The sequence below is a fragment of the Camelus dromedarius genome, chromosome 15 (assembly GCF_036321535.1).
Source record: "Camelus dromedarius isolate mCamDro1 chromosome 15, mCamDro1.pat, whole genome shotgun sequence".
Lineage (NCBI taxonomy): Eukaryota > Metazoa > Chordata > Mammalia > Artiodactyla > Camelidae > Camelus > Camelus dromedarius.
The window spans coordinates 36570497-36598472 of record NC_087450.1 but is presented as its reverse complement, the minus strand read 5'-3'; the positions used below and the strand labels follow the sequence as shown (position 1 = coordinate 36598472).

The following is a 27976-nucleotide window of genomic DNA, read 5'->3' as shown; positions in this document are numbered from 1 at the left end:
CATAATAAAAAAAAATACAGGAATATCACGAAAAGTCTTCTTATTGGCAAGATGGACTAATTCAAAAACAAAATCAATTGTAACCGATTGAAAGACAATAAATTTATTAAAATCAATAAGGTCAAAATTATGCTAAAAAAAAAAAACCTCATTGAAAAGTACTGGAAATAACTGGAACACCAATTCCTTTTCCTGAAAGAATTAATATACACCCTTCTTTTCCTGTCTGAACTATACTCCAAGATAATCAAATAGCCCTAGTTGATGAGGAATTCTCCCTTACAGAAGGATTCGAGATAACAAATGTAGAAGAAATGCAAAGTTAGAAAATCACCCATTTGCAACCTGAATAATATAAGTTCAGACATTAATTATCAATAGATGAAACCATTAAATGAAGAGTTGATCTCTATAAAGGCGGGCTGAGGCTGTCACCTCCTGAATCCCCTGGTCAATACTAGCATCACTAAAACTGGGACCAGACTGATGCAGTGTAAAGAAAGACCACAGCACCACCTGTGAAGTACTCAAAATTAAGACAGATAAGAGGAACTAGTTAAGTATTACCACAAGAAAGTAAACAGAAAAATTCAGAATGTTGGACATTTTGCAGGACAAGTGATCTAGTTCCTTCAACAAGTCACTTCGGGGAGGAAGGTCTGTAAATTAAAGTAAAATGGGAACTACAGATATAACTAAAGTACAATAGTCTTTTTGAGCATATCTAAATTTTTCTATGAATTGAATATGTCTTATTATTCAAAGTACATGAAACATTTTACTTAGACACATCTAATAAGTGTTCTGTGTAAGCACATAACTAACTGGTGGTTAATTCAGAAATATTCTCTCATCCCTAATAAAGCCAAGTCCTTATCCTATCTATACTACAAGCTCTGTAGGGCCAGTTGAGAATCATTATTCATAATATTGCCTCTTTAGGAGACCATTTCAAATCCCAAGCAATTTGCCAATTTGAGTTTGAAACAACTCATTATTAAGTGGGAACTGGCAACATATCTAGGCAGTAATTCAAGTTTTTCTTCTTAAAATAATTTTTTACAATCTCACTGAAGCTTTTTATTTAAAATTTTCCCAATACAAGCATATGAAATGATCCTCAAATTCAACAAAATCAAGAGAAATGCAAATTAAAGAATAAAAAAGGTATTATCTTGCTTCAATGAGACTAGCAAAAGTTTAAATGATCAGTAACACCTGTTGTTGACAGGCATGCTAAGAAAAGGTTATTCTATTACCTTGCTGGTAGAAATGCTAACTGATAACAGACTTTTTGAAAAAAGTAATCCAGCAACCACTATCAAAATTAAAAATAAATATATTCTATGGTCCAGCAAACACACTCTTAGGAATGTCTTAAGGAAATAAAAGGATATGCATACAAAGATTTTACTGTAGCACTGCTTATACTGACAAAAAACTAGGAAGTAAATGTCCATCAGTAAGGGAATGTTTGAATAAATTATGAATATTATTGTTATGAGCTAAATTGTGTCCCTAAAAAGCTCGTATGTTCAAGTCCTAATTACCAGTACTTCATAAGAATGTGACTGTATTCGAAGACACAATCTTTAAAGAGGTAATTAAGTTAAAATGGGGTCATTAGGGTAGGCCCAAATGCACTATGACTGGTATTCTTACCAGAAGGAGAAATTTGGGCACAGACATGCAGAGAGAGAGGACTATGTGAAGACACAAGGAGAAGATAGCCATCCACAAGGATGGAGAGAGGCCTCAGAAGAAATCACCCCTGCCAACGTCTGGATCTTGGACTTCTAGTCTCCAGAATGGAAATAAAATAAACTTCTGTTGTTTAAGCTACCAAGGGTGTGGTGCTTTGCTATGGCAGCCCTGGTCAACTAATAACTATGTACTCGTTAATAAGAATCAATCAGAGCTTTGCCATTTGACAGATGTCCACAAGGTACTCTTGGGTAAGACAGAAAACTTAAAAAGTACAGAAAATGCCTAAAAAACAGTGTACACACACTTGTATGTGTGTATAATGTATTATAAATATATATATGTACATGAATACGACAACATGGAGAAAAATATGGGATGACATACTCTAGGTTATTATCATGGGTTAGAGGGATCTGGCAGGGCAGGAATACGGATGGAAGGGAAGAAAAAAAGGGGGAAGAATAAGCCAACTACTCTCCCCCTTCAAAAAAAAAAAAAACTACTGAAAATAATCGTCACATTAATGCACTTTTGTAACACTTTATGTATATGTAAAGTAAAATAGAGATTTAATTGAATTTTTCATTTAAATAAAGACTTTTCATGCTTTTCTGCTGTGTGTATATTAGCCATGGAAAAGACAATATTCAAAGTCCTTTCCCTCAGAAAATATCTCCACACATCAAATTTCAAACACACGTCAAGTGCCAAGGTCACATCATATTTCATTTATTTTGCTTTTTTTAAATATCATCTTCCCAAATTTTTATTACTTTCTATGATTACAGAGTTTCCACCAATAAAACAAAGAACTGACTCAAAAAAAGAATCTCAAAGTTTTTCAATTCTTCTTCAAGCATTTTCTTAAATACACAGAGTCTTCCAAATGTGACAGAAATCTCTTATCAATAATGTCCTGACAAAGGTAGCAGCTCTTTATAAAATTGCCATTTTTTTCAACCCCAGTGCCCCCAATCTATTCTATCCTAATTTAAATTTCGATTCTATTCTAAGATGCATCTTTAAAGCTGGAAAAGCAGTTCCTAATACACGTGTGTTTATTTTTTGGCAGTTTCCCTAAAAATACCAACAGATGGCAGTTTGTGACTTGAGTATCTTTCTAATAAGATTCACCAATTGACTGCCCATAACCTCTAAGCACTGCGTTCTAAAATCTAGAGCATCAAAGGCATAAAAGCAGAGAAAACTTATTCAGTCTTCTCCATACAGATCAGATTCCTTGATGTATGATCACTAACAGTAAGTTGATTTACCAGATGAACTAAATTAATTTCTCCACATTTAGATACTTTTATTTCTAGAAGATAAAATGGTCAATGTCATCTGTGAACTCCAGGTGACATTCTTATAAATTTTATCCATTTTCAGACTGAGTAAATGAGGCTCTATCACAAATATGATAATGCACACCTGCATGTGTTCAACAGATACTCTGCTAGATACCAGGAATGTAAGACAGATACAATCCCTCCCCTGCAGAGCTTAGAAGTACAAGAGGGGAACAAGGCATTAAATTAAAAACAAAAAAAACATGGTAAGAGGCAGAATAGTAAAGAGGTTAAGTGTGGGCTAAATTGTCTAAATTCAAATGTTAGTTCTTCAAATTGATCAGGGTATATAACCCTGAGCAAATCCTCATTAATCCTTTTATAACATTATGTACCAGTATACTGTCAATATTTACTAAATATTAGCTGTAGCTATTAACTAGTGTTCTTACTAAAGTAAAGGATGCCATGAAGCTACAAAAGGGGGTCTAACTTAACTGAGTGGTTCTGGAAAAGATGATTAAAGTCAAAACCTGAAGGGTTAATAGAATTTAGGTGAAAAGTGGACTGATGAAGTAAAAGGAATGATATTCTAGGCAAAGGGAATAGCATGTACAGACACGAAAGGAAGAGTGAAGAAAATGAAATTAGAGAGGGTTAGGTAGGGCCCAGACCACTAGCCAGATGCACCAGAAGCAGATGCACTTACTAAGATGAGAAATACTGTAAGAAGCAGATTTTTTACTAACTGGGAGAGCAACAGGGAGATTAAAAGTTTAGTTCATTATGCTTCATATCTTTTTAAGTATAACTGACATACAACATTAGTTTCAGGTGTACAACATGATTCAACATTTGTATATACTGTGAAATTATCACCACAATATGTCTAGTACCACCTGTCACCATAAAAACTTATAAACTTTCTTTCCTTATAATAAGAACTTTTAAAGATTACTTTCTGATATACTATGTTCTTGGATTGGAAGAATATTGTTAAAATGACCATACTACCCAAGGCAATCTGTAGATTCAGTGCAATTCCTATCAAATTACCAATGGCATTTTTCACAGAACTAGAATAAATAATTTTAAAATTTGTATAGGAACACAGAAGACTCTCTGAATACCCAAAGCAATTTTGAGAAAGAACAGAGCTGGACAAATCAAACTCTCTAGCTTCAGACGGTGCTACAAACCTGCAGTCATCAAAACAGTATGGTACTAGCACAAGAACAGACACATAGATCAATGCAACAAGAGAGCCCAGAAATAAACCCACACACTTAGTCAATTAATCTATGACAAAGGAGGCAAGAATATTCATTGGAGAAAAAGTCTCTTCAATAAGTGGTGTTGGGAAAACTGGACAGCTACATATAAAAGAATGAAATTAGAATACTCTCTAACACCATATATAAAAATAAACTCAAAACAGATTAAAGACCTAAGTGTAAGACCACTTACTATAAAACTCCTAGAGGAAAACATAGGCAGAATACTTTTTTTTTAAATTGAAGTATAGTCAGTTACAATGTGTTAATTTCTGGTGTACAGAATGATGTTTCAGTCATACATAACATACATATATTCGTTTTCATATTCTTTCTCATTATAGATTACTACAAGATATTGAATATAGTTCCCTGTGCTAGACAGAAAAAACTGGGGGGTTTTTTATAGTGAAAAAAATTTATATTTAGAATTAGCCAGCTGGACTCAGTTTAGATGATTCCAATTTTGTTGGCAATATCCAAAGCATCATAGTCAGGAGCCAATCGTACATATGCATTCTTCTCTCCACTAGGTCTGATCAGGGTGTTGACTTCAGCCACGTCAATGTCATAGAGCTTCCTTACAGCCTGTTTGATCTGGTGCTCGTTGGCCTTGACATTCACGATGAACACAAGCATGATGTTGTCTCCTATCTTCTTCGTGGCTGACTCAGTGGTCAGGGGGAACTTGATGATGGCATAGTGGTCAAGCCTGTTTCTCCTAGGGGCACTCTTCTGAGGATACTTGGGCTACCTTCTGAGCTGCAATGTTTTGGGCCTTTGGAAGGCGGGTAACAAACAGATCTCTTTTTCTGTCACTGTGGATACCTTTCAGCACTGCTTTCTTGGCCTTCAGAGCCTTTGCTTTGGCTTCGGCTTTGGGAGGGGCTGGGGCTTCCTTCTTCACTTTTGGCTCCATCTTCGCAAAAAGGCAAAAATTTGTTTTTTAATCTATTTTGTATATTGTAGTTAATATTTGCAAATCTTGAACTCCTAATTTATTCCTTCCCACCCCCCTTCTCTGCAGGTAACCATAAGTTTGTTTACTATGTCTGTGAGTCTGTTGGCAGAACACTCTTTGACATAAATCACAGTAGTATTTTTTTGCATCTGTCCCCTAGGGCAAAGGAAACAAAAGCAAAAATAAACAAATGGTACCTAATTATACTTAAAAGCTTTTGCACAGCAAAGGAAACCATTAATAAAATGAAAAGACAACCTACAGAATGGAAGAAGATATCTGCAAATGATACGACCAATAAGGGGTTAATATCCAACATATATAAACAGCTCATATAATTTAACATCAAAAAAACAAAAAATGACTTAAAAATGAGCAGAACAAAATAGACATTTTTCCAAAGAGGAAGTACAGATGGTCAACAGGCACATAAAAAGATGTTCAACATCACTCATCATGAGGGAAATGCAAATCAAAACCACAGTAACGTATTACCTCACACCTGTCAGAATGGCTATCATCAAAAAGAACATAAATAAACAAATGTTGGTGAGGATGTGGAGAGAAGGGAATCCTTGTACACTGTTGGTGGGAATGTAAATTGGTGCAGCCACCGTGGAAAGCAGTATGGAGGTTTCTCAGAAAACTAAAAACAGAATTACCATATGACCTAGCAATTCCACTCCTGGGTATACACCTGAAAAACAAAAACAAAAACAAAAACACTAATCCAAAAAGATAAACGCAGTCCAATGTTCATAGCAGCATTATTCACAACTGCCAAAATATGGAAGCAACCTAAATGCCCATCAACAGATGGATGGACAAAAAGGATATGATATACACATGATGGAATACTACTCAGCCATAAAAAAGAATGAAATTTTGCCATTTGCAGCAATGTGGACAGACTTAGAGGGCATTATGCTAAGTGAATTAGGTCAGACAGAGAAAGACAAATACTGTATGGTATCACATGTGTAACCTAAAAATTACAAAAAACTAGTGAATATAACAAAAAAGAAGCAGACTCACAGATATAGAGAACAAACTAGTGGTTACCAGTGGAGGTAGGGGAATAGGAGGTAAAAACTATTGGATGCAAGACAGGCTCAAGGACATACTGTATAGCACAGGGAATATAGTCAGTATTTTGTAATAACTGTAAATGAAAAGTAACCTTTAAAAGTTGTATAAAATTTTTAAAAATTTAAAGTTTAAAAAAGTGAAAAATAAATAAATAAGATTTACTTTGTGGGCAACTTTGAAACTTACAATAGAATATTACTGTACATGCTGTACATTATTTCCCAGTGACTTCTTTACTGTACATGCTGTACATTACATCCTCATGACTTCTTTACTGGAAGTTTGTATCTCTTGATCCCCTTTACCCATTTTGCCCACTTACCTCTAACCTCTGGCAACCAAAAATTCATTCTCTGTATCTCTGAGTTTGGCTTTATTTTGTTCATTCATTTTATTTTTTAAATTCCACACGTAAGTAAAAAACATAAGGTAACTAGTCTTTCACAGTCTGACTTATTTCACTTAGCACAAAACCCTCAAGGTCCACCCAGGCTGTAAATGGCAAATTTTCATTCTTTTTTATGCCTGAGTGGTATTCCATTGTGTATGTATACACACACACTGCATTTTCCTTATCCATTCATTGACAGACACTCAGGTTGTTTCCATACCCTGGCTATTGTAAATAATGCTGTGATGAACACAGGGGTGCAGAGATCTTTTCAAATTAGTGTTCTCATTTTCTTCAGATACACAGGCAGAAATGGACTTGTTGGATTATACGAGAGTTCTATTTTTAGTTTTTTGAGGAACCTCTATACTGTTTTCCATAGGGGCTCCACCAAATTACATTTCCAACAACAGGGCACAAAGGTTCCCTTTTCTCTACACCCTTGCCAAAACTTGTTATTTCTAGTACTTTTGGTAATAGCCATTCTGATAGATGTAGAGTGTACCACATTGTAGATTTGATTTGTATTGCCCTGGTGATTAGTGATGTTAAGCATCTTTTTTAATGTGCCTTGTTAGTCATCTGTATGTCTTCCTTGAAAAAAATATCTATTCAGAACCTCTGCCCATTTTAAAATCAGATTAGTTGTTTTTTGTTGTTGTTATCAAGTTGCATGCATTCTTCACATATGTTGGATATTAAGCTCTTATTAAGTATATGATTTGCAAGTATTTTCTCCCATTACAATAGGTTGCTTTCTTATTTTGTTAATGGTTTCCTGTGCAGAGTTTTTCAGTTTGACGTATTCATTTATTTTTCCTTTTGCTGCCATTGCCTTTGGAGTCAGACCCAAAAAGATATTGCCAAGCACAATGTCAAAGGGCTTACTGCCTATGTTTTCTTGTAGTTTTATGGTTTCTGATCTTACATTCAAATCTTTCATCCATTTTGAGTTAAATTTTGTGCAGGGTGTAAGTTAGTGGTCCAGTTTTCCCAAACTACTTACTGAAGAGACTGTGCTTTTGCACACTGCATATTCTTGCCTCCTTTGTTGCAAATTAATAGACCATCTATGCATGGGTTTATTTCTGGGCTCCCTATTCTGTTACACTGATCTGTTTGCTTTTAAATCAAAACCATAGTATTTTGATTACAGTAGCTTTGTGGTATAGTTTGAAAGCAAGGAATGTGATGCCTCCAGCTGTGATCCCTCTCAAGATTCCTTTGGCTATTTGGAATCTTTTGTGGTTCCTTCCATAAAAATTTTAGGATTATCTGTTCTATTTCTGTGAAAAATGTCATTGGAATTAATAGGGATCGCATTGAATTTATAGCTTGCTTTGGGTTATATGGACATTTTAAGAATACATTAAAATTGTTCCATCCATGAACACAGGATATTTTTTCCATTTCTATGTGTCTTCTTCAATTTCTTTCATCAGTGTCCTGTAATTTTCAGTGCACAGGTCCTTTCATCTCCTGGTTAAATTTATTCCTAGATATTTTATTATTTTTGATGCAACTGTAAATGGGATTGTTTTCTTAATTTCTCTGAGAGTTCATTGTTAATGAATAAAAATGCAACAGATTTTTAAATACTGATTTTGTACCTTGCCACTTTACTGAATTTGTTTATTAGTTCCAACAGTTTTTGGTGGAGTCTTTAGGGGTTTCTATATATAAAAATCATATCATCAACAAACAGTGACAGTTTTACTTTTTCCTTTCCAATCTGGATGCCTTTTATTTATTTTTCTTGCCTCACTGCTCTGGACTTCCAATAATATGTTGAATAAAAGTGGTAAAAGTGGGCACCCTTGTTCCAGATCTTAAGGGGAAAAGCTGATGTTAGCTGCTCTGTCAGTTTGTTAGGCTTGTCATATATGGCCTTTATTATATTGAGGTACATTCCCTTTATACTCACTTTATTGAGAGCTTTTATCATAAAAGATTGAATTCTGTCAAATGCTTTTTCTCCATCTGTTGAGATGATCATATGATGATCTGAATGATCTGGAGTTCATTATGCTTGAAGTATCGGTGACACATGAAATTAGCAAACAATCAGTTTCATATATGGGTAACAAGCCTGAAATTTTATTTTTAATAATTTTATCATATTGTGCTTCTAGCCTATCAAAACAGCAAGAAGTAGTTAGATATTAAATCATGTTAAAACAAAAATGTGGGGTAGGGTGGTAAATTGGGAGTTTAGGATTTGCAGATACTAACTACTATATATTAAATAAACAACAAGGTCCTACTGTACAGCACATGGAATTATATTTCTTGAAGTAACCAATAATGAAAAAGAGCATGAAAAAGAATATATATGTATGTGTATAACTAAATCACTACGCTGTACACTAGAGACTAACACAACATTGTAAATCGATGATACTTCAATAAAAAAAAGGAAAAAAAATGTAACAAGAAACCAAATAAAACTTTTTTCCCTCACAGATATCCCATATCATCCAGCAGAAATTAAAGGCATTTTAATGCTTTGAAAACTATAGTCCAGTAAAATGTGCCTTTTCCCCACCAATTCCATGATGGTAGACAGTAAGGCTACAGTGGGTATCAGTGTAAAACAAGAATGTCAGAAGTGGCTCTTACCTACATCTTTCTACTATTCTATAACATGGCTGGGTGTCCCTGGCAAAGAAGGGAATCTACTGACTACTGGGTTCAAATGTGACAAATATATTCTTCACAGGGAAGATCTAAAAGAATAATGAAAAGTATACTACGCACAAAATGGTTTGGAATAGAGATCATTTCAAGAGAAGAAAACAGCCTCGGTGAATTTAAGAGGACTGAAATTATTTCAAGCAACTCTTCTTACCACAATGGTGTGAAACTAGAAATCAACCACAGGGGGTAAAAAGAGGGAAAAACACAACTACATGGAGACCAAACAACATGCTACTGAAAAACCAGTGGGTCAATGATGAAATCAAAGAAGAAATTTAAAAATACCTTGAGACAAATGACAATGAAAACACAACCACACAAAATCTATGGGATACAGCAAAAGCAGTCCTAGGAGGGAAGTTCACAGCAATACAGTCCTTCCTCAAAGAACAAGAACAATCTCAAATAAACAACCTAATCTATCACCTAAAAGAATTAGAAAAAGAACAAACTTTGCTAAAGTCAGCAAAAGGAAAGAAATAATAAAAGATCAGGGAGGAAATAAATAAAAGAGATTTAAAAAATCAATCAAACCAAGAGCTGGATTTTTGAAAGAGTGAACAGAATCATGAAAACTCTGGCCAGCTTCACCAAGAAGAAAAGAGAGAGGACACAAATAAAGAAAGAAAGGATAACGGAGAAATTACAGCCAACACCACAGAAATACAAAAAACTGTAAGAGAATACTATGAACAACTATATGGCAACAAACTGGACAACCTAGAAAAAATGACAAGTTTCTAGAAACATACAGTCCACTAAAACTGACTCAAAAAGAAATAGATATATTGAGCAGACTGATCACTGTAAGTGAACTAGAATCAGCAATAAAAAATGTCCCTGCAAAGAAAAGTCCAGGACCAGATAGCTTCACTGGGGAATTCTACCAAACATACAAAGAATTCACACTGATCCTTCTCAAAATCTTCCAAAAGACTGAAGAGGAGGAAATATTCCCAAACTTATTCGATGAAGCAACCCATCACCCTGATACTCAAACCAGACAAAGACACTAAGAAAAAAGAAAATTACAGGCCAATATCATTGATGAACATAGATGCAAAACTCAACAAAATAATAGCAAATAAAATCCAATAAAAAAGATCACATACTATGATCAAGTCGGATTCATCCCACGAACACAAGGATAGTTCAACATACACAAATCAATCAATGTGATACACCACATCAACAAAAGAAAGGACAAAAATCACATCATCATCTTAATAGATGCAGAAAAGGCATCTGATAAAATTTAACACCCATTTATGATAAAAACTCTTACCAAAGTGGGTACAGAGGGAACATATCTCAATATAATAAAAGCTATTTATGACAAACCCACAGCCAGCAAAATACTCAATGATGAAAAGTTGAAAGCCTTCCCACTAAAATCTGGAACAAGACAAGGATGCCCACTACCACCACTTCTATTCAACATAGTACTGGAAGTCCTAGCCATAGTAATCAGACAAAAAAGAAAAGAAAACAGAAAGAAAGAAAAGGGATCCAAATTAGAAGAGAAGAGGTAAAACTGTCAATGAAAGTGGATGACATGATACTATATATAGAAAACCCTAAAGGCTCCACAAAAAAACTACTAGAGTTGATAAAAGAATTTGGAAAGGTAGCAGGATACAAGATAATCAGTTGTATTTCTTTACACTAACAATGAAATATCACAAAAGGAAAGTAAAGAAACAATCCCTTTTAAAATCACATCCAAAAAAATCCTTGGAACTCTTCCTTATAAACTGTACTCTCTCTAAATGATCCAGTCCGTTATTTTACCAACTATTCACTGACAATTCCCTAATTTTTATCCGAAATCTTAACCTTTCCCCTGAACTCGGATATACAGTCTCCTATACATCTCAGTTGAATGTCTAATAATAGTCTCAAACTTAACACAACCAAAACAGAATTCTTGGGTCTCACTCCACCCTCAGACTATTCCTCTTCAAAATTTTCTCATCTCAGTAAATGGTACCTTCATTCAGTCAGCACAGGCCAAAAATACAGCAGTCAACCTTGATTCCTCTTTTCATTTACCCCGATACATTCTATTTGTTTTATCCAAAATATATCGCAATTCTGACAACTTCTTACCACCTATACTGCTAGTCCACACAACCATCACCTCTTGCCTTCAAGCTGGTCATTTTGTTTCATTCTTGCTCATTAACAGTCTTTTTTCTTTCACAAAGTGACCAGAATTATCTTTTTTAAATTTAAATTTGATTTCGTCCTTTGCTTAAAACCTTCTAATGGTTTACCATCACTAAGTATATAAGCCCCAACATGAAGTGGTCCCTTTCTACTTCTCCTGGCTTATCTCTTATCATTCTTCCTCACAAATGTAACACTCTAGTCATACTAGTTGTCTTGATCTTTCTTGCACACACCAAGCTTGTCCTGATTCAAGGTGTTTAGCTAATCCCTCTTTTAGAATGTTCCTTAACCAGATTTTTGCATGGTTGGCTCCTTCTGAACATTCTGGTCTCTTCTCAAATGTCACCTCCTCAGAATGCATTCCCTGACCACTATTTTTAAAAGAACACCTCCTTTCTTGTCTCTCAGATCCTTTTAAATCACAACCTGCTTCATTTTAATATACTTACTCTTTTGAAATGATAGCTCTGTATTTGTCTATTTATTTGTTTGCTTTCTCTTACTAGAATTTAAGATTCATGAAAATAGACTTCGTCTTGTCACCTGCTGTCTCCATGGTATCTAGAATACTTTTTGTCATTTTGTTAGTTGGTTGAATGAATAAATGAATGATTAAGAAACAAAAAAACACTAAATGGATTTGTAGTTAAAGAAAAGACAACTCAAAATTTTAAGAAATTAACAGAAACTCCCAAATTTGACATGAATTAGACTTACCACAATATCATGGCCATTAATCTCTAAAAACTCCTTGTAAGCATAAAAAAGTTCCCTCCAGACTCAAAATACAAAGGATTTACCTCTATATTCTTCTACTATTAAATCAATTTTTCTGAAGTATTGCCTATGTTAAGTTGAAAAAAGAACTATCCTCACTTAAATTTCTACTTTAATTACTAGTATTATTTTCTACCATTTTTTATTCTGTAAATATTCAGATTTTCTTCTTTATGAAAGCTAAATGTGCTTTTGTAGCACTAACCTGAGAATTAACCACCAGGTCTAACGCTGAGCTGTTGCCCAAAGACTGCAAACACCCCTTCTCTCCAACAGACAATCCCTGTCGTCCAGGCCCTTAACCTGAAACTCTAGAATCTCCCTACTCCTTGCTAATTAAAAGGTTAACACGAGCAGACCTCCACCCCTCTACTGCTTATATATTCTTTTACAAGATTCCCTGTGTTTTCACAACATGCATTCACACTGTATTTCTATCTCAACTTTTAAAAATAGCAAACTCCATATATTTATACCTTACATTTATCTACTAACAAAGAAATCACAGGTTTTTAAGGCAAGAAAGGTAGATGATATAGAATCTCTTTAAAGCAAGACATTTAAATCCACTTGGAAGCTCTTAATTAGCAGTAAAAAAAAAAGTCTCTTCAAACTAGGCATTCAAGAAAAACTTCATATATAACCACTCAAATTCCCCAATTAAAGCTTAAAATGAAAATGACAATTTACTTCTAAATATCAAAGTGGTAGGTTATGTCAGAATTCTTACGAGGCAGTATTACTTCTTTTGTAAAATGTGACTGAAACAAGTGGCTCTATGCATTATCCAAAGATCCCAAAACATCAATTACTATAGAAATACTTTAATTTTTTAAATAAATACATTTTAAAAAACTAAATATTTGTTAACTCTAACAATAACAGGAGATTTCTTGTACTTTACCTCTAATCTTCAAATAATCTTGCAAGATAGACACAATTTTTCCCAGTGTGCAGATAATTAAGGATTACCCAGGCCATTCTTAATATATTTGAGTAAGTAAGAGCTGGATTAAAACCTTGACTATTTAATTTAGCAGCTGTATGACTCTGGACAAAAGATTTAACTTCTCAGTTTTCCTACTTCTTAAATAGGGGATAATACCTACAATATAATGTTACAACAAAGATTTAAAAATGAACGTAAACATGCTACATAACTTTAAGGGACTATTATTACATGTGAAGTGCTAATTGAAGTCCTTTCACCATAAATTGTATCCCTCTCACTCTCTCTCTCTCTCTCTCTCTCTCTCTCTCACACACACACACACACACACACACACACACACACACACACACACACAGGTTTTCAAGAACACTGCATCAGTTAAGTGGGTGACCTAAGTATATTTATTTCAAAAATTACTAATGCAACAATCCAGGTGTTTTTGTACTACTGTACAAAAAGTGGTAATTTTTTTTTAACTGCAGTCTTTTTTCTTTCAATTGAGGCAACAATACAGTTTTAACTAACTCTCGCTCCTTCTGTGGGTTTACAAAGATAGTACTCCCTTTAACTAATTGTGGTGAATATCTGTCATTCCTGGGCACCTTCCAAATAGGACTCTGACTTTCTTTTCAGAAATTACCTCCCCCCTCTATGCACTCTTGGTAAAAGAGGAATTTCTGGTGACCACTTCCCAATCTAGAAGGGCTAAACCCTGCCTCTTCAAGTTCTAGCATAGCCAGGGGGTAGGCATAGACACTCTCCCCTAAAACCTAAACAGGTAATCCCAGAAAGGAAAGACTAATCAGGCATCAGTCACAACAGAAGCAGAGATCCAGAACATCTTTCCATTCAGAAGCCTGCTGCCATGAATCCTGAGGACCTGAACAGAGCTCCCTTGGCTCCCACTAGTTTCTCTGTCAGGGCTGCTTTTCCTCTCTGTGACCCTCTGAGCAGCACCTTCCAACAAATCTCTTTCTATGACCAAGTTCTTTTATTTGCAGCTAAGTACCCCAACTGTTATACTAATGGGAAACAAAAGGGAAAGACCTGGAAATAAACTAGACAAGGAAGGTGAATGAGTTTCCTTCTCATGCTGACATCTAACTTCTGTAAGGTTTTAAGTAAATGTCTAACCATTAAGGTAAAGCAATAATTATTTCCTTAAAATTGAATTTTTAAAGTATTAAGTCATTACAGATATCCAGGATACAAAGTTACATAATTAAATATTTCAGTATCCACTGAACTCTTAACACATAACAGGAAAAAACATATATTCCCAAATATATATTTTTAACCTGTTAAATAGGAGATAGGCCTTTTCCTAAAAACTTAGTGAGAATTTATCTTTGTTTACTTGGGACTCTTCTATAGCTCATACTATATAATATCACAGCAATTCTGTAAGAGTTATCTTTTTTAACTCCTTTATCCTTGGCCTACCACTCAATAAATTGGTGAATTCAGTGAAATATGAAATATCATCTGGAAATCCAACTTCCTGAAAACGTAGTTAATACCTTTTAAGTGAAGAATATTAAGTACATCAAGCAATAAAAATGTACTTTCGGGGAAAAAATGTTGAATATTCCTGACTAGTAGTTTAATTGTTTCAATCATCTAGATTTAAATCAAATCTGCCCTAAACATGTAAAACAATGATTTTCTATTTCTGTTATATTTTCCTAAAGTAACCTACGTGGTTAGGTTCCAGTAACTATAGTAGTAAAGACAATTTTCAGTGTTTTGCAAAGGGGAGGCACCTTTCTGTATTCTATTAGCAATCCAAATGACTTGGTGCCACTTTCATTTCTACCAACACAGGGCTGGGTCAGAGCCTGACATTAGGGTACTAAGTAAACGTTTCTGACTGCAATGCCAATGTCAAGACAAGTATTAGCAATTCTGCTAAGGGATTCCTATTTTTACATTCAAAACCAGATATATGTTTTGCTGGTAGGTTTTTAGAAAATTAAAATGATTTAACACAGTATTTAATGTATTTTCCAAGAAGTCAGAGGGAACAGCAAACACAAAAGCCCAGCACAGGAGACTGTTTAGAGAAACAAACAGCAAGGAGTTCAGTGAGACTAAAGCAGAGGCAGCAGAGGGTTTGGAGATGAGATCAGAGAGATAGTAGAGGCCGGATCACTTAAGGACTTTGGGATGGAGCAGCAATGATCGAAAGCCAATGAGAAGGTCCTCAGAGCATTTCTACAAGAGTACACTGCTATTTTAAATTCAGGGAACAAAAAATTCATTGCTATGGTTTCAGAGTCCACATTACAAATAAGAAACTACAACTTATGGGGTCTGATGTCAAAGAAAAATATTCATAAATCTGAAAAACCTTTTCCATTTCCAACTATTTATATGCATGAGACTGTATTTGGTACTAAAACAGCAAATCACAACTGATTGAATGCAGAAGCAGATATGAAAATTCATGTTTTGTCTATTAAGCCAGATATTAAAGATTTACAAAATATAAAACAATGATGATAAATTGTTTTGGAAAATAAGTTATTTTAATAAAAATTTTATTGTTAACATGTAACAAGTTTACCATTTCTAAATAAATTTAAAATTTTATTTTCAAAAATATAAATTCATGGGTATAACCCATATACAAGGTGCTCTTTGAGAATCTTAATAATATTTAAGAGTATAAAGGCATCATGAGATCAAAAACTTAAGAACTACTGATCTATTAATTGAAGATGTCTTGGAGTAGCATTCTCCAATCATCATTAATAATTTTGGAGGACCTCTTGTCAAGTTAACTACAGAAAGTCTATTTACAAATAATTCAGTCAGTCACACACATCATCCCTGTTCCCTCACCAAAACTCCAAACCATAAATTTATTAGTCCAGTGATTTTCAAAACTTTTACTGGGGAGAGGAGAGCTCCCAAGAGAAATCTCCACTGAACCACAATCTATAATACAAATAAAAGTAAAGGGGGCCTGGTTAAAGTGAAAGTGTTATCTCCTGCCTCTAGTTCATTCATCCCCTGGGTACCATGAAGACTCCTTAAGGTACTTCCTAGAATCACACAAAACACAGTTTTAAAAATCTTTATTTTAAAATCACTGCTCAATTTACTACTTATAAAAGTTTCAGAAAGGTTCTGCCATTGTTTCAAAATGATCATTTTCAACTTTACCCTCCAACAGACACTAGATACATAGTATTTGTGTCTATATGTATAGAGAACCACAAAATTGATAAATCTCATAGACAACTCTCAGACCCATGAGAATGTTTAAAGATTCTTGAGAAACCACTTGAGGACCAGTGGACAGGCGGAGTTAATCTGAAAAGGCTTCCTGGAGAAAGAGACTATGACTAGGCAAGCAGAAAAGTCTTAGCTCAGAGATGAGAAGTTTAGTAAAGAAGGGATAGGATGAGGCATGTTTCCTACGTTATAAGGAGAACTTAAGTGCCAGGCAGTATGGCTCTCAAGTCCTAGAGTTCTGCAAGCTACATTCAAAAGTCTGTATCTGAAACAGTGAAATAACTCTATTCCTGAATCTGAGGCAGAAGTAAATTTCTTACTTTAGTAAGTTCCCTACTCCAGGCAAAACTTAAAAGGTGAAAACATATCAAGCCTGAAGACTTAATAGGAATACTTGATTCCAAGACAAAAATTATGCCAGTTCCACATAATGTAAGAATGACACAGGTTAGAGCTGTGTCACTGTTCAAAGAAAACAGAAGTCATTAAGAGTTTTAACAGTGAAACAGAAAAATTATTTTAGCAACATTACCGAATGGTTGGAATAGGCTACTGGCTGTACAGAAGTCTAGGCAGGAGCTGACCAAGGACAGCAAGTCAGGCGGCAGTGCTTTCACCATCTATTTTTAGCATTTAATAATGTTTTCCATGCATTTTACAGTGGTGTCTGAGAAGCGATGTTTATATGGAGCAACCTATTTGGCTACTCAAACTCCTATCAAAGAAACAAAGCAGATCAACTAATGTCAGCCAAAAAACCAAAAATCAAACAAACAAAAAAACCCCAACAAAACTTGCTTAACTATTACCGTGAAGGGCTAAATAAAAAAAGAGATTTTAGAACTTCTGTAATTATTAAAAATGAACATATACTAGCCTATAACCTAGACTGATGAAAGCAAGACGTCTTTTCCCTTAATCAGACGTGGCCAGGAAGATTTTTAAAAGAGAGGGAGGAGGGTGAGCAGGGGTAGGGCAGGCAGCTTTATACTTTTGCCATTACATGTCCTTTACTCATGACTTCCTTTGAATTTTCTATTGGGTATAACATTAACCTGTTCACTGTACTCCATTTTACATGAGTTTATTCATGGAAATCTGTCCCACATCTCACTAGCACACATTTTTAAACGTCTATCTTCTTCCTCATGCTTCCTTCACTTAAGAACAGAAAAGATACCTATAAGGGGAGATGCTAATCCCTTATCAGGTACCCCTCATACAAAGAGTACAAAGTTTCAGTGATGTAGGATGAATAAGTTCTGCAGATCTAGCATACAGCATGGTGACTACAGTCAATAATACTGTATTGTATACTTGAAATTTCCTAAAAGAATAGATCTTAAGTGGTCTCACAATACAGAAAATGGTAACTGTGAGGTGGTTGAGATTAGCTTGACTGTGATAATCATTTACAATGTAAATGTATACCAAAACATCACACTGCACACCTTAAATATATACCATCTGTTTGTCAATTATACCTCAATAAAGCTGGGAGAAAAAGAGAAAAAAAACAAAGACATCTATAAAATTACCTTTTAAAGCCTAATTATCTGTCAGACTAAATTCATGGTTTTTTCTGGTATACAGTAAAGTAATAAAATACTATCTAGCACAGAATCAACTTTTTAAAAGTCATTTTAAAAATATTAAGCTTGTCCATCAATAGATGACTGGATAAAGCAGCTGTGGTATATTTATACAATGGAATATTACTCAGCCATAAAAAATAATAAAATAATGCCATTTGCAGCAACATGGATGGACCTGGAGAATCTCATTCTAAGTGAAGTAAGCCAGAAAGAGAAAGAAAAATGCCATAGATAGCACTTATATGTGAAATCTTAAAAGAAAAAAAAAGACACAAACTTATTCACAAAACAGAAATAGACTCACAGACATAGAAAACAAACACAGTTACCAGGGGGTGAAGACGGTGGGAAGGGATAAATTGGGAGTTTGAGATTTGCAGATATTAACTAGTATATATAAAACAGATAAACAGCAAATTTATACTGTATAGCACAGAGAACTATATTCAATCTTATAGTAACTTATGGTGAAAAAGAATATGAAAATGAATATATGTATGTTTATGTATGGCTGAAGCATTATGCTGTACACCAGAAGTTAACACAACATTGTAAACTGACTATATATCAATAAAAACATATATACAAAAAAATTAAGCTTATTATTATCTAAAAAAATGTTACCAAGGAGATCTGTATTTGAAAACCACAAAAAATATATTAAATGAAATAAATTTTTATGTTTCTTCAAACAAAAAAGAATCATCAGAAATAAATTCACTAAGAATTGCCTACATCTACCACTAATTAGCTACATAATCTTGGATTAAGTGATTTAATTAATCTCTATCTGGGGCAGGGAGAAAAGAGATTAGTTGTATGATCTAAGTTCCATTAAGTTCTAATATTCTTTAATTATTAGATATTTTCTGAAGTTCAAGGAAATCTGTGAAAATCTGAAGGGAGACAACCCTAGAAAGAAAAATGTACTTTATACATACAGAAATTTTAAAAGAAACTAAAGAATTCAGCAACTAACCATGGCTAAAAAGCATTAAGAAATTCTTGAATTATGTTTTACTTATTTAGAAATTAACTACCAAAATTTGTTCTAAATGTTAAAATTTCTGACAAAGCAACATTTATATTAGGAATATAAGGTTATTTTTCAATACAATTTTTTAAAAAATAGAAGTATGTCTCCTTCATAAAATGTTCAAATAATTTCTTGCTTTTAACTACCAGAGCACACAGGGAGTAGGAGTTTTCAAATTATGAGCAAGGAATTGAGGATTTTCCAAAAGGTACTCCAAGTACCACCAGGTAAAGGTGGGACATGATTTTATTCACTATCTCTACAAAAAATTTTTTAAAAACTTTCTTTATGATTTGTCAATATACTGTATTTTTGTTTAACTGCTTAATCTTTGTTTAAGTACTGCTTTGTTTAAGTACTGCTTCTGTCCCACCAGGTAAAGGTGGGACATGATTTTATTCACTATCTCTACAAAAAATTTTTTAAAAACTTTATGATTTGTCAATATACTGTATTTTTGTTTAACTGCTTAATCTTTGTTTAAGTACTGCTTCTGTGTTTTAAAAGGGAGAGGAATTCATTATTGATAGGAAAGAACAGGATTTTAAAGTCCAAAAGATTAGGCCATGTAGATTCTGGGGAGTGAGACTGGTGGTATGGAAAAAGGGGAAGACAAGGAAGAGATTTTTCACTTTTATTTTATATGTATCTGTATTATTTTAATTATTTGAATGCTGAATGCTTATTACTATTTAAAAAGAGACAAGATCCCCCAAAGATCCCCCAAGGAAGGTCTCAATCCTTTAAGTTCTTTTTTTTTTTTTAAAGAAAGCTACAAAACCAATATGAAGATGCCCATAATTACCAACATACTGATTATTAAATGTTAGTCATTTAAAATTTCTATTTTTTAAATATACTTGTATTTTAAAATACTTTTATTTTTAAACTTGTATTTTTGCTGTAACCAAAGTACCTACACTAAAACAGCTTAGTACTATGAATTGTCAAAAAGCATTATATACTCAAATTCTAAAAAAGAAACCACAGAAAAAAGTTTTGGCTTATGCATGATACTTTGTTCCACAGTGGTGACTACATGAAAAAATGAGGAGTTACTTAATGGTAGAATAATAAAATAAATTTTGCAAAAAATGGGTACTTTAATACTTAAATCATTCTAAAAGGCAGAATTTATCACACATACTAAAATTGTTAATAAAATATCAATAAGCAGATTAAGTTGTTTTTGCCAACTCCATGGGAGACAAAAATTTAAAAAAGCAAAAGCAAACTAGAACTGGCTTATCATACAGATCTGAAAATATTTCTGGCTACTTACACATTTCTCACCTTGAAAAGTTTTTAACTATCGCAGGTAAAATGCTAATGTATCACAGATAACTTAAAATATAGTCATAAAGAGACTCCACTCATTTAAGTTTTGGTAGTTTTACAGCACATACTTTACAGACCAAAATGTCTGATTCCAAATTCCAAATAGAGTCAATGGAATTAAAAATTACTTTTGCTAACAGAATCTGAAAATATAAAGTGCCCTGGCTTAGAATGGGAGAGAGGAGGATAGATAAATGTAATATTTTTACTTCCCTAGAGACTTTCTTTTTAAGCGTTAGTTGATATATCTATAGCTGCTATGAAGATTTTAAGTATAACTATCATTACCATCTAAAGTAGTAGTTTGATTATGAATAATTTTACTAAAACTTTCTAAGTCATTGCTATTTAAGACCAGTACAATTCAACTTCAGCTGAGAAAAAAATTTTTTTCACACACATAGAAAATCATATGCAAATACAAGAGTAGATTTTTCTGAACAGATTGGCTTGAATGCAACCAGAGAAAAACACCACCTTATCTATACTAGAAAATAAATTTAAATGACAGAAGATTTCTCATCAAAAACCATGGAGGTTAGAGGGAAGTTAAATAATATTTTTTAGGTACTAAATGAAAAAAGCCATGAACCCAGAATTCTATACCCAGTGAAATACTGTTCTAGAATGAAGAGGAAATCAAAACATTCTCAAGTGAACCAAAACTTTAAAAATGTGTTTCTAGCACACCTACCCTAAAAGAATGGCTAAAAGAAGTTATCTAAACAGAAGGGAAACAATGAAAGGAAGGAACTTCAGAACATTAGAAAGGAAGGAAGAATGAGAAAATACACGGGTAAATACAATAAGCTTTCCTTCTCTTCTTGACCTTTCTAATTATGTTTGAAGCAAAACTGTAACACTGACTTGTGGTTCTAAATGCATGTAGAGAAAATACTAAGGCAATCATCTTATAAACAGAATAGAATAAAAGGAGGGAGGTAAAATTCCTCTATACTTCACTCAAACTGATAAAATGACACCAATGAACTGTGATAAGTTATGTACAGTTGACCCTTGAACAATGTGGGTCTGATCTGCATGGTTCAACTTATAGGGGGCTATCTTTCAACAGTAAATATTACAGTACTACATGGTCCATGGTTGGTAGAATGCAGGGCTTCAGAGGAACCACAGATGCTGAGGGCCAACTATAAGTTATGCACAGATTAACCCCCACCTTGTTCAACGGTTGACTATATACATCATGTAATCCCTAGAGCAACCACACAAAAAGCTATACAAAGAAATACTCAAAAAACATAATAAATAAATCAAAATGAAATTCTAACAAATGTTCAAGTGGCCCACAGGAAAGTAGGGCAGGAAAAAGAAAACAAATGAAAAGATGAACAAAAAAAAAGTATCTAAAATGGCAGGAGAAGGGGATGGGTATAGCTCAGTAGTAGAACGCATGCTTACAATGCACAAGCTCCTGGGTTCAATCCCCACTACTTCCATTCAAAACATAAATAAATAAAATTAAGTGGCAGGCCAAGACAAAACAGCAATAATTACACTGCATGAAAATGGTCTAAACATACCAATTAAAAGCAGAGACTGCAGAGTGGATCAAAAAACATGACTCAACCATGGGCCATCTACATGACAGTCACTTCAGGTATAATGATATAAGTACATTAAAAGCAAAAGGACAGAAAAAAGACATATCATGCAAGCATTAATCAAAGGAAAGAAGTGGCAATATGAATATCAGATAAAGTAGACTTCAAAGCAAGGAAACTTACTGGAGACTGAGAGGGACATTATACAATGATAAAAAGGTCAATCAGCCAAGAAGACACAGCAATCCCAAATGTGTATCCACCAAACCACATAGCTCCAAAATATGTGAAGCAAAAACTGATAGAACTGAAAAGAGAATATACAGACAAGTTCACAGTTACAGCTGGACAATTCAGCATCCCTCTCTGAACAATCAGTAAAACTAGATAGAAAATCATAAAGAATTTGAAAGAACTCAACACCACCATCAGTCAACAAGAACTGCTCAACATTTATAAAATACTCCATACAACAACAAAGGAATACACATTCTTATCAAGTGCCTAAGCAACATAAAACAAGACAAAATATATCATGGACTACAAAACAAATCTAAATTTAAAAGAACTGAAATATTAAAGAAAGGTTCACTGACCATAACAGAATCAAACTAGAAATCAGTAATGGAAAGATAACAGGAAAAACTCCAAACACTTGGAAACTAAACAACACAGTTTTATCTGAATAATCTTTGGATCACAGAGGAAGTCTCAAGGGAAACTTTAAAATACATATATAGAACTAAAGGAAAATAAAAACATAACAGATCAAAATTTACCAGACACAGGTAAAACAATGCTAAGAAATAAATTTATAGCACATTAGAAAAAAGCCTCAAATCAAAAATCTAAGTTCCCACCTCAAGAACCCCTAAAAGAGCAAACTAAAAGCAAAGCAAGAGAAAGGAAGGAAATAAAAGATACAAGCAGAAATCAATAAAACTGAAAACAGAAAAACAATAGAGAAAAATCAATGAAACAGCTGGTTCTTTTAAGAGATCAAAAGTTGACAAACATCTACCAAGACTGACAAAGAGTAAAAAAAAAAAAAGAGAAGATGCAAATTACCAACATAAGGAATAAATCAGGAATGAAACATGAATATCACTATGGACCCTGCAACTACAAAAGGATAGAAAGGAAACACTATGAACAAGTAACTCTGCATAGACATAACTTGATATTTAGAAGAAATGGATCAATTACTCACAAAATGGAACCACAACCTACCCAATATGAAATAATTTGGCTAATCATATACTTATTAAGTAAACTGAATTTGTAATTTCAAAACATTCATAATGACTCTCCAGACCCAGCTGGTTTCACTGAAAACTATAGCAAACTTTTAAAAAATAATTAACACCAATTTTCCATAGTCTCTTCTAAAACACAGAACTGAAGGAAACACTTTCAAATTCATATTAATAAGCTAGTACTACCCTGATAACAAAACCAGATAAAGACAGTATAAAAAAGGAAAACTATAGGCCAATATCCTTCATAACTATAGATCCTTAACAAAATATTATCAAATGGAATTTGGCAATACAAAAAAGAATTATACACCGTAGCAAAGGAGAGTGTATTCCAGGAATGCAGGTCTAGACCAATATTCTAAAAATGATCAATGTAATCTACCACATTAAAGAGCTAAAGAAAAAAAAAATCACATGATTCATCTCAACTGAGGAAAAAAGGTATTTGACAAAATTCAACACCCGTTCATGGGGGAAAAAAACAAACTCAGAAAAAAGAGGAATAAAAGGGAGCTTTCTCAACTTGATAAAGAGCATCTACAAAAACCTAAAGTTTGAGAATGAAATACAGAATGCTTTATCCCTAAAATCGGGGAAAAAAAGATACAGTGTTCACTCTAAACATACTTACCGAACATGCTGCTGAAAGTTCTTGCCAGTTCAATAAGACAAGAAAAGGAGGAAAAAGACACACAAATTTGAAAGGAAAAAAATAAAACTGTCCCTATTTTCCAATTACATGATTATCTAGGTAGAAAATTCCAAAGAATCTACCAAAAAACAAACAAACAAAAGAAACCCTAGAACAAACAAGTGAGTTCAGTGAGATCATAGGATACAAGACAAACATAAAATTCAACTGTATTTTTCAGTATACTGGCAGTGAACACATGGACATAAAAATAAATAAATAAAATAAAATAAAAGAATCCACACATCCAAAATATGAGCTGTAAATCTATCAAAACAAGCACAAGACTTGTATGCTGAAAATGGCACAATATTAATGAAGAAACTCAAATATCTAAATATAAATGGAAAGACATTCCATTATGTTAATGGAATGGGAGACTCAACATAGTAAGGGTGTCAATTCTCCTACCCCTTTAAATTAACACATGAGTTTAACAGAATTTCTACCAATATCCCAAGCAAGATTTTTTTACAGATATTGACAGCATTATTCTAAAATGTATACGAAAAAGGAACTAGAATAGCTAAAATAATTTTGGAAAAAAATAAAGTGAAAGGAGTCACTCCACCCAATTTCAAGACTTATATAGCTACAGTAATAAAAACTGTGTAGTATTGGAAGAGAGAGACACACACATGGAACAGAATAGAGAAGCTAGAAATATGCCCACAAAAATATGCTCAATTTTTGACAAAAGTACAAAAGCAATGCAATGGAGGAGGGATTGTCTTTCCAACAAATGGTGCTGGAGCAAGTAGACATCCATAGGCAAAAAAACAAAACAAAACAAAAAAAATGAACTTCAACTTAAGTCTCAATCTTATGCAAAAATAACTCAAAATGTATCATGTACTTAAATGTAAAATGTAAAACTATAAAGCTTTTAGGAAAAAATATAGGAGAAAAATTTCAGGATCCATGAATATGCAAAGAATACTTAAGACTGGATAATAGGAAAATACTGAAAAACTGGACTTCATCCAAATTTAAAGCTTTTCCTCTGAGAAAGACCCTGTTAAGTGGATAAGCTTAAGACAAGCTAAGGAACGGGACAAAATATTTCCAAACCACATACCCAACAAAGGATGAGTTTCTAGAATACATAAAGAACTCTCAAAACACAACAGTAAAAGAGCAAACAATCCAATTAGAAAATGAGCAAGACACATAAAGAAACAATTCATACATATGTAATATGACATATATACAAGCTTTCTCTACAATAGTGTTTATAATACAAAAAGATAGAAAATAACCTCAATGTTTCTCAAAAGGAGGATAGTTAGATAAATTATAATACAACCAAATAGTATGTAACCATAGAAGAGAATAAAGGTGATGATCTTAACTGCTATGCTCTCCAAAATATATGTTGAATGGGGAGGGGGAATGAGGGTACTAAAAAGGGTATGTCAAAAGAAAGGAAGGAAAGGAAGAAAAGGAAGGAAAGGAAGTTGTTTGGTTGGTTGTTTTTTTTAGCTCCTGAAGCTCAAGGGAATCTCTGCCAAAACACTATGGGAACACAAGCTAAGGATCAGAGACATCAGTAATTACACGTAACAAGGAGTACAGTACCTGGAAAAAACAAAATCTTAGGAAAGTCATTAGACAAACATACTAATATAGCCTTCAACAATCAAAAACAAAAGGAAATAAAAACAAGAACAACCAACCAAACAGTAAGCCCTGGGTAAAGGGAAGAATCTGATTTCAAGAGTAACCACATTATATTATTTAAATGCCCAGTTTAAAAAAAAAATCACATATCATACCAAACAAGAAAAAAAAAAAAAAAAAAGAATGGTGCAAAGGAACAAAATTAACTGAGAGAAATTGTCCCCAAGGAAGCTCAGATATCAAACTAGCTAAAAACTTTAAAATAACTTACTTGAATATGCTCAAAAATGCTTAAAATAAAAGTGAATGGAGACTAAAGAATCTGTTGGATAACAAGTAGACCAAAACATGCATTATGGGAGTCTCAGAAGGAGGAGAGCAGAAGGGACAAAAATAATACCTGTAAATGCCCCAAATTTAATGAAATACATTAATCTACAAATCCAAAAAGTTCAATAAAATTCAGGTAGGACAAATCCAAGAGACCCACACTAAGACACATTGGAATCCAAATGCCCAAAGACAAAGACAGAATCTTAAAAGCACCAAGAGAAGCAACCTTTCACATACAAGGAATCCTCTATATCAGCAGCTTATTTATCAGAAAAACTATGGAGGCTACAATATAGTAGGATGGCATGTTTAAGTGCTGAAAGAAAAAAAGTGTCAACCAATAATTCTACATCTGGCAAAACTGTCCTTCAAAATGAGGTACAAATTATGATGTTCCCAGATAAACAAAAACTGAGGGAGTTCACTACCATTAGACCTGCCCTACAAGAAATGCTAAAGATACTCCTATGACTTGAAATGAAAGGACACTAAACAGCCACTAAAAGCCGTATGAAGAAATAAAGGTCTCTAGTAAAGGTAAAATACCCTGGGAAATATAAAAACTAGTATTATTGTATACTTGGTTTGTAACTCCATGCTGTATTTCCTATAGGATTTCAAAGACAAATGCGTAAAAATACAATTTGCAAATCCATGATACTGGATACACTATGTATAAAGATATAATCTATGATGACAACATAAGAGGATAGGACTGAGCTGTATATAGGAGCAGAGCTTTTGTATGCTACTGAAGTTAAGTTCATATCAATTCAAACTAGATAGTTATAAATTTAGGATGTTAAATGTAATTCCCATGCATTACCACAAAGAAAATATCTAAAAAACACACACAAAAGGAAATAAGAAGGGAATGGTTCATTACAATAAACTAACTAGGAGGGGGAAAAAAAGGCAGTATGTAGTGGAGGAAATGAGAGACAAAAAGATACAAAATTTAACAACAAAAAAAGCAATATGATGTCAGAGGTCCTATCTTACCAGTCATTACTGTACTTTAAGTTTAATTGGATTAAACTCTCTAATCAAAGCCACAGACTGGGAGGATGGATTAAAAAACATGATTCAACTATATGCTGCCTACAGAGACTCACTTTATACCCCAAACTATTAATAAATTGAAAGTGAAAGGATGGAAAAAAGATATTCCATGAAAAATAGACAGCAAAAGAGTGCTAGTGTGGCTATTTTAATATCAGGCAAAATAGACTTTAGGTCAAAAACTGTTACAAGAGACAAAGAAGGACTTTATATGCTGATAAAAGGGTCAATTCATCAAGAAGATAAAACAATTATAAACATATATGCACAAACAAAAGATTCCCAAAAGATATGAAGCAAACATTGACCAAATGGGAGAAATAAAATAGTTTTACAATAATAGTTGTTAGTTCAATATATCAATTTCAACAGACAGAACATCAAGATAGAAGGTCAATAAGGAAACAGGGCACTATAACCCAATTAGGCCTAAATGACATATATAGAACACTTCACTCATTAACAGTAGAATAAACATTTTTCTCAGGTACACATGGAACATTCTCCTGGATAAGCTATATGTTAGGCCACAAAACAAAGACTCGATAAATTTAAAAAGACTGAAATCAAAGAATCTCTTCTATGATAGAACCAAGTTAGAAATGAACAACAGCAGGAAAACTGGAAAATTCACAAATATGTAGAAATTAAACAACACATTCTTAAACATCAACTGTTCAAAGAAGAAATCCTAAGGGAAATTAGAAAATACTTAGAAAACATATCAAAACTTATGGATACAGCAAAGACAATGCTTAGAAGGAAACTTATGATGTTCATAGCAGCACAATTTACAATAGCCAAGACATGGAGACAGCCTAAATGTCCATCAACAGATGACTGGATAAAGAAGATGTAGTATATTTATACAATGGAATACTACTCAGCCATAAAAACTGACAACATAACGCCATTTGCAGCAACATGG

General features: G+C 33.5%; 1 protein-coding gene and 1 pseudogene across 2 annotated transcripts in view; both read right to left on the bottom strand.

Annotated features, from left to right (window-relative positions):
• SOS1 (SOS Ras/Rac guanine nucleotide exchange factor 1) overlaps positions 1 to 27976 on the bottom strand; it is a 134573-nt gene that overhangs the window by 88950 nt on the left and 17647 nt on the right. The gene's annotated exons all lie outside the window — the stretch shown is intronic.
• Positions 16 to 9134, bottom strand: LOC135323074 (large ribosomal subunit protein uL23-like; annotated as a pseudogene).